The sequence below is a fragment of the Salmo salar genome, chromosome 21 (genome assembly GCF_965601325.2).
Source record: "Salmo salar chromosome 21, fSalSal1, whole genome shotgun sequence".
Taxonomy (NCBI): Eukaryota; Metazoa; Chordata; class Actinopteri; order Salmoniformes; family Salmonidae; genus Salmo; species Salmo salar.
Window position 1 is genome coordinate 44,326,545 of NC_138311.1, and position 14,210 is coordinate 44,340,754.

General features: G+C 46.1%; 1 pseudogene across 1 annotated transcript in view; it reads left to right on the forward strand.

Annotated features, from left to right (window-relative positions):
- Positions 1-3,320, forward strand: part of LOC106582373 (uncharacterized) — a 78,898-nt pseudogene extending 75,578 nt beyond the window's left edge. The window contains exon 14 of the transcript XR_014381984.1: positions 2,593-3,320. The product of XR_014381984.1 is annotated as an uncharacterized LOC106582373 (transcript). The remainder of the gene's footprint in view (positions 1-2,592) is intronic.
- Positions 3,321-14,210: the final 10,890 nt, after the last annotated feature.

Sequence of the window (14,210 nt, forward strand, 5' to 3'; positions counted from 1 at the left end):
ACACCGCCTGGTGTAGAGGTCCTGGATGGCAGGCAGCTTAGCCCCAGTTATGATCTGGGCCGTACGCACTCCCCTCTGTAGTGCCTTGCGGTCGGAAAGCCGAGCAATTGCCGTACCAGGCAGTGATGCAACCAGTCAGGATGCTCTCAATATTGCAGCTGTAGAACCTTTTGAGGATCTGAGGACCCATGCCAAATCTTTTTAGTTTCCTGAGGGGGAATAGGCTCTCTTCACGACTGTCTTGGTGTGTTTGGACCATGATAGTTTGTTGGTGATGTGGACACCAAGGAACTTGAAGCTCTCAACCTGTTCAACTACAGCCCCGTCGATGACATATGTTGAGTCTGATGCATTCCATAATCATGCTCTACAATAATGTGTATTCCAATTTGTCTCTTTTGACCTTTCAAAATGTCACTCTAAATGTTGTTCTTTTCAGACACAGTAGATGCTTTCACCATTCTATGTTCCATACGTTTTAGGATGCAATCTCATCTTTTCTTCTAGTCATTGAGATACTTACAGTGCTTTCAGAAAGTTTTCACAGCTCTTGACTTTTTCCACATTTTGTTGTGTTACAGCCTGAATTTAAAATTGATTACATTTAGATTTTGTGTCACTGGCTTACACACAATACCCCATGTCAAAGTGGAATTACTTTTGTTCATTAAAAGATGAAATGTCAATAAGTATTCAACACGTTAGTTATGGCAAGCCTAAATAAGTTCATGAGTAACAATGTGCTTAATTAACAAGACGCATAATAAGTAGCATGGACTCACTGTGTGCAATAACAGTGTTAACATGATTTCTGAATGACTACCTCATCTCTATAACTCACACATACAATTATCTGTAAGGTCCCTCAGTCCTGCAGTGAATTTAAACACAGATTCAGCCACAAAGACCAGGGAGGTTTTCCAATGCCTCATGAAGAAGGGCACCTATTGGTAGATGGGTAAAAAAAATTGACATTGAATATCCCTTTGGGCATGGTGAAGTTATGAATTACACTTTGGATAGTGTATCAATACACCCAGTCACTACACATATTCAGGCGTCCTTCCTAACTCAGTTGCCGGAGACGAAGGAAACCCCTCAGGGATTTCAACCATGAGGCCAATGGTGATTTTAACCCAGTTACAGAGATATTAATGGTTGTGATAGGAGAAAACTGAGGATGGATCAACAACATTGTAGTTACTCCCCATACTAACCTAGAAGGAAGCCTGTACAGAATACAAATATTCCAATACATGCATTCTGTTTGCAACAAGGCACTTAAGGAACTGCAAAAAATGTGGCAAAGAAATTAACTTTGTCTTGAATACAAAGCGTTATGTTTGGGGCAAATCCAACACATTACTACCAGTACCACCCTTCATATTTTCAAGCTTTGTGGTGACTGCATCATGTTATGGTTATGCTTGTCATTGGCAAGGACTAGGGAGTTTTTTTAGGATAAAAAGAAAGAATAGAGCTAAGCACAGACAGAATCCAAGAGGAAAACCTGGTTCAGTCTGTTTTCCACCAGACACTGGGAGACAAATTCACCTTTCAGCAGGACAATAACCTAAAACACAAGACCAAGACGACATTGAATGTTCCTGAGTGGCCGCGTTGTCTTAAATCAGCGGGAAAATCTATGGCAAGACTTCAAAATGGCTTTCTAGCAATGATCTACAACCAACTTGACAGAGTTTGAAGAGTTTTAAAAATAATAATGTGCAAATATTTTCCAATCCAGGTGTGTAAAGCTCTTAGAGACTTACCCAGAAAGACTCACAGCTGTAATTGCTGCGAAAAGTGATTCAAACATGTCTCAGGGGTGTGAATACTTATGTAAATTAGATATTTCTGTATTTCATTTTCAATAAATGTGCACTTTGCCATTATGGGGTATTGTGTTTAGATGGGGGAGAAAGAAATCCATTTAATCCATTTTGAATTCAGGCTGTAACACAACAAAATGTGGAATAAGTCAAGGGGTATGAATACTTCCTGAAGGCACTGTATGTAGTAAAGATGCATATGTATTGCTCAGCGGATGGATGGATGGATGGATGGAATGATGGATGGATGGATGGATGGAATGATGGATGGATGGATGGATGGAATGATTGATGGATGGAATGATGGAATGATTGATGGATGATTGATGGACTGATGGAATGATGGATGGAATGGATGATGGACTGGTGGTTGGATGGATGGATGGAATGATGGATGGATGGAATGATGGATGGATGGATGGAACGGTGGATGGATGGATGGATGGATGGATGGATGGATGGATGGATGGATGGATGGATGGATGGATGGATGGAACGGTGGATGGATGGATGGAATGATGGATGGAGAGACAGCCACCTGTGTAGTATGCTGTCCTGTCCTATAGATACCTGGCAGGATGGCAACAGGTGATACATCTTAGACAGACAGGGCTGAACTGAACAGGGCCATTACATTTTATCCACATTTTTACTATAGTGATGTTTTCCCTCTGATTTACCATACATTTCTGACATTGGTGAAATCGACCAACCTACAATCACCACAGATTGTTGTTGTATTTTGGTGTGTGTGATCCAGATGTGATGTCTGCGGAGCAGTGTTCCATACAGAGTGTCGTCAGAAGGCCCAGCCATGTCCACGCTGCGTCCGCAGGGAGCTCCACCACACGAGACCCTCGTCCTCCTGGAGCCCTAACGACGATACACCAGGCTGCTTCACAATGCCCTACCAGGACACCTGATCACACACAATATACTTCCGGAGATACACGCACACACAGAGAGAAACATCGGACCCACTCCACAGAGCTGCTCTTACCAAAGTCTGTGTGTGTGTGTGTGTGTGTGTGTGTGTGTGTGTGTGTGTGTGTGTGTGTGTGTGTGTGTGTGTGTGTGTGTGTGTGTGTGTGTGTGTGTGTGTGTGTGTGTGTGTGTGTGTGTGTGTGTGTGTGTGTGTGTGTGTGTGTGAGAGAGAGTGAGTCGGCCAGGATACACAGTAACAGAAGTGTCGATGACTAAGAGAGGATCATGCTCTCTGACACACCTGCTTTTTGATCTGACATCACTCTCACCTGGGAGAGATTGACACTAACGCAACACCCACTGGAGAGGAACTACTCTGCTTTTTAGCCTCTCTGCTTTCTGCATGAGAAACACTCTTTTCACGCCACTTTAAACAGCTATGACCGGAAGCAGGGCTTGGAACCAAAATGATTTTTCAATCATTTCGTTCTGAACAGAACCACTCGTTTTTTCGTTCCATTCCGCTGTTCTGATCTGCAAAATAAAGTTCCAAAAAGTACTGGTTTATATGGTTCTTTAGTTCCTTTTTAAACCTCCGAAATGTATACAGTACCAGTCAAAAGTTTGGACACACCTACTCATTCCAGGGTTTTTCTTTATTTTGACTATTTTCTACATTGTAGAATAATAGTGAAGACATCAAAACTATGAAATAACTCATATGGAATCATGTAGTAACCAAAAAGAGTTAAACAATCGGTGGCTACTTTGGTTACGACATGATTCCATATGAGTTATTTCATAGTTTGATGTCTTCACTATTATTCTACAATGTAGAAAATAGTCAAAATAAAGAAAAGCCCTGGAATGAGTAGGTGTGTCCAAACTTTTGACTGGTACTGTATATTTTTTATATTTAGCTCGACATTAAATGACTTTACCAATCAGTGCAGATAGAGCAGCTTGCTTTGGAGCGGGAAAGCGATTAATCTGCATAGGAAAGTTGTTAAGAGCAAATTGTATTTTGCCGTAAGAGTATGGTTTAATCAGGAAGAGAGAGGATTGAGGAAGCTTGCTTTGAAGCACTGGGCATCTTGTTATGACATGCATGATCTGAATTAGGCCCACAGAATTATACCTACAGAGGAGCGCTTCTTTGGATCAACTTTGAATGTCTTTGAACTTCCGAGTTGGTTTAACGTTGGACTGGAGCAAACGTTAGCTAGCTAGTGGTGTGAAAAGAGTGTGTCCCCTATCATCATAGTGCTCACACACACACACACACACACACACACACACACACACACACACACACACACACACACACACACACACACACACACAAATAAAGGAAGACAGACTATGATGACTGAACAGCAGTGATGCGTCCTTTTGAGTTTCTGCACACAAACACACCACCTGAAGGTTTTACGGGATGACCTTTCCACACAGACACACACACCAGGTGACTCAACAGCTGGTTATGAGAAGGACAGCTGGTGCCAGTTGGTGTGATGTCACTATATGCAGTGTGTATGGACTATATGTGGACTCAGTTGGTGTGATGTGGCAATTCGCTATATATCTGAAGTCTACATTAGGATACTGTCCCCAGCCTTTCCCCACACTGTCTCTCTGGACGTCATTCTCTTTCCCTCCCTCTCCTTCACATGTTTTTGCACTATTAATGCATGTTAATTCAGATGTCAAGCCACACACTGGGCTAGTAGCCACAGACTGGGCTAGTAGCCACAGACTGGGCTAGTAGCCACAGACTGGGCTAGTAGCCACAGTATTGAAGGATGCATTTGCTTATTTAACTCGCCTATTACCGTTTGGAGCCCCTCTAACCCAGGGTTTCCCAAACTCGGTCCTGCCCCCCCCCGGGTACACATTTTTTGTTTTTTTGCCATAGCACTACCCAGAAAATAATTTAAGTTTGATGCTGAGTTGGTTATTTAAAAAAATATATATGTTTTACCTTTATTTAACTAGGCAAGTCAGTTATGAACAGATTGTTATTTACAATGACGGCCTACCCCGGCCAAACCTGGACGACACTGGCCCAATTGTGCACCCTGCTCTAACCTGTCAACCCTTTATCTGGACATAGTTAATAGAAGGGTCCAAGACTGACATGAAACTAGAATGAGATTGAGTCATAGTCATTCCACATATCATGTATACTTAATCCTGGTTAAATAAGGGCAACTAGTCCTGTCCTCTGAGGCTGGTGGAGTTATTGACTGTCCAGTATATTCAGCAGGAAAAGCTTTCAGGTCAGCCCTCAGCCACAGGAGGCCCATAATTACAGTCCAGGGAAAACACCATGCATGGCTTAGTTCTGTTACACAAGCCAAGCCATCACAAACCCACAGGAGCTGGGACTGTGATGGCTCAGTGCTCTCACTCTGGAGCTGTGTGTGTGTGTGTGTGTGTGTGTGTGTGTGTGTGTGTGTGTGTGTGTGTGTGTGTGTGTGTGTGTGTGTGTGTGTGTGTGTGTGTGTGTGTGTGTGTGTGTGTGTGTGTGTGTGTGTGTGTGTGTGTGTGTGTGTGTGTGTGTAGGTTTTTCCATTACCGGAACTATACTTGGGGCAATAATATACATTTTTCTTTTCATTGTTGCCTTTTTCTCTCCTCTGTTTCTTATCCTTTTTGAGGTACTGTGCTTTAATCGTGCAAAACTTTCAAAGACTGAAGGTTTACCTTGAGTTGAGTGTCTTCCCTATGCAACTAGGTCTTTATAGTCATACTCTGCTTTCTCTAGAATACATTTCTCTGGTTATCACTGTCCTCTTTCCTTCCCATGTCGTCCCATCTCTCCTGGAAGGGCCCTTAATCTAGTCATCCAAGTTCTGGTACTTTATTTCTCCATGTATTTGTATGTAAATGTGTTATTTTTCCTGTCGTTTACATTTGAAGTAACAAGTCATATAATTTCTGGAAATGTCTTGCGTTGATTGAAAACTGGATAATGGCTAGCTCTAATCCAGGGTGTTGGTGTGGCTGACACTGAGCCAGCGATACCAAACTGCACTAATGCCCCGGACAAGGTCCAGATAACAGCTAGCTAAGTGGGTGTGCTTGTTTAAATGCAGCTACATTATCCTTTTGGCATGTTGCACTCAATTATTTTGCTAGTATTGTTTTTTGTGTGTGAATGCATAATGAGTACATGCTTTTGAACATTTGATGAATGGTATTTGAGTGACTGTACATTCGCCTGCCTTAACAGCCTGTTGACATGTTCCTTACAGCGATCATGTAGTTTGTGTGAGACTGACATGTGGGCTTCTATCTTTAATCATGTCACCATGCCTCAGATTCCCATTTAGTATTGAACCATGTTTCTGTTTGTTCATTGTATAGAACGAGGTCCAAAAAACGATGGTCACTGTTGCTTGAATAAGGGTGCCTACTCGAATCTGGAAAGCAAAGGAGAAAATATCCTAAATGTCATGTTTTCTTTTAATTGGCTTCTGGCAAAGCTCCTCAATGTACTACTAGTAATGTGCTGAGAGGACAGGGAGGGCATATAACCTCTGTTCCTTGAAGTAAAACGCTGTACATAAATGCAGTAAAATGTACATAACTAAAGTCTATCAGAGTGCAGACTACTAATGTTAGCTCTGTGATCGTCTGTAACGGCTTCTCTTAATGTGTGTTGATCTTTTGAACATCAGGGATTCTGTGCACTGTAAATGGTGAACAATATTGTCACTACTGAGGGTCTGATGAGGGCATTGAACCAAAGGAATAATCCTCCTGGACATGTTTTTCTGTTTGGACTCGGAGTACCAAATAGGGATTTATTTACTTCCATGAGCACTTGGTTTCTGAATGAATGAATGCACCCTGCTTTTCATTACTGTGTTTTTATTCATTTCAGTGTTTTACTCTGCCTTTGTTACATTTTGTTACTTTGGCCCAATATTTATTGTATTTATGTTGTGCACCAACCACCATCATGTCTGTCTGGACTTCCGCACTGTTTCAGGTTTATCTACCATTCTATCTTTGTTTCAGTCTGTATCACAGCCAACAGACGACCTCTGACCCGACCGTTCTGCCTTGGTTTCAGTCTGTATCCCAGCCAACAGACGACCTCTGACCCGACCGTTCTGCCTTGGTTTCAGTCTGTATCCCAGCCAACAGACGACCTCTGACCTGACCGTTCTGCCTTGGTTTCAGTCTGTATCCCAGCCAACAGACGACCTCTGACCCGACCGTTCTGCCTTGGTTTCAGTCTGTATCCCAGCCAACAGACGACCTCTGACCTGACCGTTCTGCCTTGGTTTCAGTCTGTATCCCAGCCAACAGACGACCTCTGACCTGACCGTTCTGCCTTGGTTTCAGTCTGTATCCCAGCCAACAGACGACCTCTGACCCGACCGTTCTGCCTTGGTTTCAGTCTGTATCCCAGCCAACAGACGACCTCTGACCTGACCGTTCTGCCTTGGTTTCAGTCTGTATCCCAGCCAACAGACGACCTCTGACCCGACCGTTCTGCCTTGGTTTCAGTCTGTATCCCAGCCAACAGACGACCTCTGACCTGACCGTTCTGCCTTGGTTTCAGTCTGTATCCCAGCCAACAGACGACCTCTGACCTGACCGTTCTGCCTTGGTTTCAGTCTGTATCCCAGCCAACAGACGACCTCTGACCCGACCGTTCTGCCTTGGTTTCAGTCTGTATCCCAGCCAACAGACGACCTCTGACCCGACCGTTCTGCCTTGGTTTCAGTCTGTATCCCAGCCAACAGACGACCTCTGACCCGACCGTTCTGCCTTGGTTTCAGTCTGTATCCCAGCCAACAGACGACCTCTGACCCGACCGTTCTGCCTTGGTTTCAGTCTGTATCCCAGCCAACAGACGACCTCTGACCTGACCGTTCTGCCTTGGTTTCAGTCTGTATCACAGCCAACAGACGACCTCTGACCCGACCGTTCTGCCTTGGTTTCAGTCTGTATCCCAGCCAACAGACGACGTCTGACCCGACCGTTCTGCCTTGGTTTCAGTCTGTATCCCAGCCAACAGACGACCTCTGACCCGACCGTTCTGCCTTGGTTTCAGTCTGTATCCCAGCCAACAGACGACCTCTGACCTGACCGTTCTGCCTTGGTTTCAGTCTGTATCACAGCCAACAGACGACCTCTGACCCGACCGTTCTGCCTTGGTTTCAGTCTGTATCCCAGCCAACAGACGACGTCTGACCCGACCGTTCTGCCTTGGTTTCAGTCTGTATCCCAGCCAACAGACGACGTCTGACCCGACCGTTCTGCCTTGGTTTCAGTCTGTATCCCAGCCAACAGACGACCTCTGACCTGACCGTTCTGCCTTGGTTTCAGTCTGTATCACAGCCAACAGACGACCTCTGACCCGACCGTTCTGCCTTGGTTTCAGTCTGTATCCCAGCCAACAGACGACCTCTGACCCGACCGTTCTGCCTTGGTTTCAGTCTGTATCCCAGCCAACAGACGACCTCTGACCTGACCGTTCTGCCTTGGTTTCAGTCTGTATCCCAGCCAACAGACGACGTCTGACCCGACCGTTCTGCCTTGGTTTCAGTCTGTATCCCAGCCAACAGACGACCTCTCTCTGTACCTGACCCCTCGTTCCTCTGCTGTTTTTTCTTCTTTTCTCTTTTTACCACTGATGCCAATAAAACAAACTACTACAGTGATGTTGAGATCTGGCTTGTCATTTCACATCAGAGACATGATATACTATAGGGACAGAAGATTTTCCTGAGCAGGAGAAGTAAACCAGTTAAAAAGCATTGCCTACACAGATATTTTCCTTCTCTGGTCACACATGGTCTGGAAAAACCCATGGCCCTAGTTAAACAATACATTATGCACTATATATGAAATACATAATTATTCCCTGGTTATGAGTCAGAACAAACCTAAGAATGGTTACAGAGTGGAACAACTGATTCAGTTCTGTCTATTTCTACCCCTATAGTTCTGTTAATGGTCCTGATGGTTCCTATTGGGCTTGGTTGGTCTTGGTTTGGTTTAGGGCCAGAGAAGGTCCAAACACTAACTCTTGACTCTCACTAATCCCAAATTACAACCTAACTTCCAGATGGACCAGGTTCCCTGGAGGAGAACCAAGAGCCAGCCAGAGGACCTGTCATAAACCACACTATACTACCAGCCTTGTAATGTCATGTAAGATGATGCACCAAGGATCTGATTGAGTTCTACCACTCGCTTTGTGTCCTTTTTTAATACTGAATTGTATTATATTGCTTACGCTGGCACGTTATCTCGTTCTATCCTTTTCGAAGGTTAAGGTCTGGAAGAACCCTAAAGACATTGGGTTAATTCATTGGCATGCCCTCGTGGGTGAGACAACATCCACCTGGTATCACATTCTACCAACTCTCCAGCCTGGCATAGGAGTAGATAGGAGTTGCCCCTAACCACTAATACAGGGTCAGAAATGATTTCATCCAACCCAATGGTTAATGGTAGGATTATCATCTGATCCTGGATCTGTGGTTAGGGCATACAGCAGCCAATGGGATCCCTGTTCCATCTGTCAGGGCAAACCACTGAGTCCACACAAAGCTTGAGAAACCCACTCTCCTACCACCCCCCTGCTCTGGTGGCCCTTTCCCCAATCCCCATGTAGTTTACTTTGTCAACGCTCCACTTTTCCTCCCTGCCTTTTTTCCTGTCCTGCGGCAGGCAGCAGCCATTTCTCCTGGTCTGGTCTGGGAGAGAGCGAGAGATGAAGCACTGAAGCTGACAGGCAGTAATCCACAGGCATCTGAGGACCCATTTGAGGCCCGACGATGGGCTGGAACACGCCCGCCTGTCGTGGATGTGTGTTTGTGCGTGTGTGCCCGCCACATTTTTTTTTTTTTCATGAAGTGGCAGAGAGATCTGAAAGGTTTGGGTTGTTTTTAGAGGGTCCTTGAGCCTTGCCGCTCTGTTGATTCCAAACCCCATTAAGATCTTAATGTTGGGCAGGTCAGAGTTGAAGTCTCACCTCTCTGCCCTCTCTCTCTCTTCTAAATGGAGCCCTCACACATTTCTTTCCCTGGGGGACACAAGGGTTATAGGCTTTGTAACCATTTAAGATTTAAAACAGATTTTCAGTGTGAGGTTGTTTAACTACACCAAGTTTGTGAATGTTTTCTCTCTGTAAATGTATGAAATGAGTGAGTGGAAGGGTTGAAACATTCCATCTCTTTTATTGGAAATGCATATACTTACCAGAGGAATGAAAGCCCTGTAAAATGTCAATGGACTTTGAAACTATGAACTCTGCATGCAGTTTGCTGACATGACAAAATGTGGTTGAAAGAAAATGAGCTCAGCCTTGTTCCTGTCCTTGTTCCGTCTGCAGGCTTCCCAAACGAGGCAAGAGTCTGCAGGCTTCCCAAACGAGGCAAGAGTCTGCAGGCTTCCCAACCAGTCCCAAACGAGGCAAGAGTCTGCATGCTTCCCAACCACTCCCAAACAAGGCAAAAGTCAGCAGGCTTCCCAACCAGTACCAAACGAGGCAAGAGTCTGCAGGCTTTCCAACCAGTCCCAAACGAGGCAAGAGTCTGCAGGCTTTCCAACCAGTCCCAAACGAGGCAAGAGTCTGCAGGCTTTCCACCCAGTCCCAAACGAGGCAAGAGTCTGCAGGCTTCCCACCCAATCCCAAACGAGGCAAGAGTCTGCAGGCTTCCCAACCAGTCCCAAACGAGGCAAGAGTGTGCAGGCTTCCCAACCAGTCCCAAACCAGGCAAGAGTCTGCAGGCTTCCCAACCAGTCCCAAACGAGGCAAAAGTCTGCAGGCTTTCCAACCAGTCCAAAACCATGCAAGTCTGCAGGCTTCCCACAAGTCCCCAACCAGGCAAGAGAAAACTGTAACAAAACAATGTGTGTGTGTGTTCAAACTGTGTATCGCCTGACTCATTTGCCTGTGATTTGTATTGAGGAGCAGGCAAATTGAACCTGAGTGTCGACCGCGCTTAATTGTCATTGCCAATTAGTGCGTTGTCAGCAGCCACAATGGCTCAACTGTAGCGAGCGGAACACGATCCTTTGTGTTTCTCCAGTGACCCGGGGGCCGGTCAAGACTCATTTAGGGCCTTGACAACAAGAGAGGAGAAATGCCATCAGAAAAAGAAAACAAAAGATGGTTTAAGGAGAAAAAGACGATGGGAGAGAGGATGGGTGCAAAGGGGAGAGGGAGGAGGGGGTAACATGGGATGGAACGCGAGGGGTGAGGGTCGGTGCTTGTGAAAGGAGGAAAATAGTGGCTTTGAAACCCCCCCTTCCACCATCCCCCCGTTCTCTGACACACACACACACACTGGCCCCCTGACGTTGAGCAGCCACACAAAGGCACACTGGACCCTGCTGTTCCGGGTGACCTGGATCAGAGAGAGAGTAGCTAGTACTGCTGCTCTGTAGAATTACAACTGTTGCCTCATGGTATATTCAGACTGGGGCCTCTAGTTTGGACCTATGTCCTTGTGTGAAAGCCTATGAATCTAAACTTCAGATAGTTGGTCTGCTCAGAATTTTTTTTGCTTTACTTAAGTTAGTAGATCGGTTGGGGTCAGTTCCATTTGATTTAAATTAAAATTAAAGCATTTTAGAGGCCATTTATTTTCAATGAGAATTTTTTTATTCATAAAGTGGAATTCCAATCCACTTCCTTAGTTGACTGAATAAAGATGGGGTTGACCTATAATCTGTCACAACCCACCCAAATCCCCTCTATAACCTGTCACAACCAACCCAACACCCTCTATAACCTGTCACAACCAACCTAACCCCCTCTATAACCTGTCACAACCAACCCAACCCCCTCTATAACCAGTGACAACCAACCCAACCCCCTCTATAACCTGTCACAATCCACCCAAATCCCCTCTATAACCTGTCACAACCAACCCAACCCCCTCTATAACCTGTCACAACCAACCCAACCCCCTCTATAACCTGTCACAACCAACCCAACCCCCTCTATAACCTGTCACAACCAACCCAACCCCCTCTATAACCTGTCACAACCAACCCAACCCCCTCTATAACCTGTCACAATCCACCCAAACCCCCTCTCTAACCTGTCACAACCAACCCAACCCCCTCTATAACCTGTCACAACCAACCCAACCCCCTCTATAACCTGTCACAATCCACCCAAATCCCCTCTCTAACCTGTCACAACCAACCCAACCCCCTCTATAACCTGTCACAATCCACCCAAACCCCCTCTATAACCTGTCACAACCAACCCAACCCCCTCTATAACCTGTCACAATCCACCCAAACCCCCTCTATAACCTGTCACAACCAACCCAACCCCCTCTATAACCTGTCACAATCCACCCAAACCCCCTCTATAACCTGTCACAACCAACCTAACCCCCTCTATAACCTGTCAAAAACCAACCCAATCCCCTCTATAACCTGTCACAATCCACCCAAACCCCCTCTATAACCTGTCATAACCCAACGCAACTCCCTCTGTAACTTGTCACAACCCAACCCCCTCTGTAACCTGTCACAACCCAACCCAACCCCCTCTATAACCTGTCACAACCCAACCCCCTGTATAACCTGTCCCAACCCAACCCCCTCTATAACCTGTCATAACCCACCCCAACCCAACCCCATTTATTACCTGTCACAACCCAACCCCCTCTATAACCTGTCACAACCCAACCCCCTCTATAACCTGTCACAACCCAACCCCCTCTATAACCTGTCACAACCCAACCCCTCTATAACCTGTCACAACCCAACCCCTCTATAACCTGTCACAACCCAGCCCAACCCAACCCCCTGTATAACCTGTCACAACCCAACCCAACCCCCTCTATAACCTGTCATAACCCAACCCAGCCCAACCCCCTATATAACCTGTCATAACCCAACCCAATCCAACCGCCTATATAACCTGTCATAACCCACCCCAACCCCCTTTATAACCTGTCAAAAACCAACCCAACCCCTCTATAACCTGTCCCAACCCAACCCCCTCTATAACCTGTCACAACCCAACCCCTCTATAACCTGTCACAACCCAACCCCTCTATAACCTGTTACAACCCAACCCCCTCAATAACCTGTCACAACCCAACCCCCTCAAAACCTGTTACAAGCCAGCCCAACCCAACCCCCTGTATAACCTGTCACAACCCAACCCCTCTATAACCTGTTACAACCCAACCCCTCTATAACCTGTTACAACCCAACCCAACCCCCTCAATAACCTGTCACAACCCAACCCTCTAAAAACCTGTTACAACCCAGCCCAACCCAACCCCTTGTATAACCTGAACACAACCCACCCAAACCCAACCCCCTCTATAACCTGTTACAACCCAACCCCTCTATAACCTGTTACAACCCAACGCCCTCAATAACCTGTCACAGCCCAACCCTCTGAAAACCTGTTACAACCCAGCCCAACCCAACCCCCTATATAACATGTCATAACTCACCCCAACCCAACCCCCTTTATAACCTGTCACAACACAACCCAACCCCCTCTATAACCTGTCCCAACCCAACCCCCTCTATAACCTGTCACAACCCAACCCAACCCCCTCTATAACCTGTCACAACCCAACCCCTCTATGACCTGTTACAACCCAACCCCCACAATAACCTGTCACAACCAACCCCCTCAAAACCTGTTACAACCCAGCCCAACCCAACCCCCTGTATAACCTGTCACAACCTAACCCCTCTATAACCTGTTACAACCCAACCCCCTCTATAACCTGTTATAACCCAACCAACCCCCTCTATAACCTGTTACAACCCAACCCCCTCTATAACCTGTCACAACCCAACCCCTCTATAACCTGTCACAACCCAACCCCTCTATAACCTGTCACAACCAAACCCCTCTATAACCTGTTACAACCCAACCCCCTCAATAACCTGTCACAACCCAACCCTCTAAAAACCTGTTACAACCCAGCCCAACCCAACCCCCTGTATAACCTGTCACAACCCACCCAAACCCAACCCCCTCTATAACCTGTTACAACCCAACCCCTCTATAACCTGTTACAACCCAACGCCCTCAATAACCTGTCACAGCCCAACCCTCTAAAAACCTGTTACAACCCAACCCAACCCCCTATATAACTTGTCATAACTCACCCCAACCCAACCCCCTTTATAACCTGTCACAACACAACCCAACCCTCTCTATAACCTGTCACAACCCAACACCCTCTATAACCTGTCCCAACCCAACCTCCTCTATAACCTGTTACAACCCAACCCCCTCAATAACCTGTCACAACCAACCCCCTCAAAACCTGTTACAACCCAGCCCAACCCAACCCCCTGTATAACCTGTCACAACCCAACCCAACCCCTCTATAACCTGTTACAACCCAACCCCCTCTATAACCTGTTATAACCCAACCAACCCCCTCTATAACCTGTTACAACCCAACCCCCTCTATAACCTGCTACAAC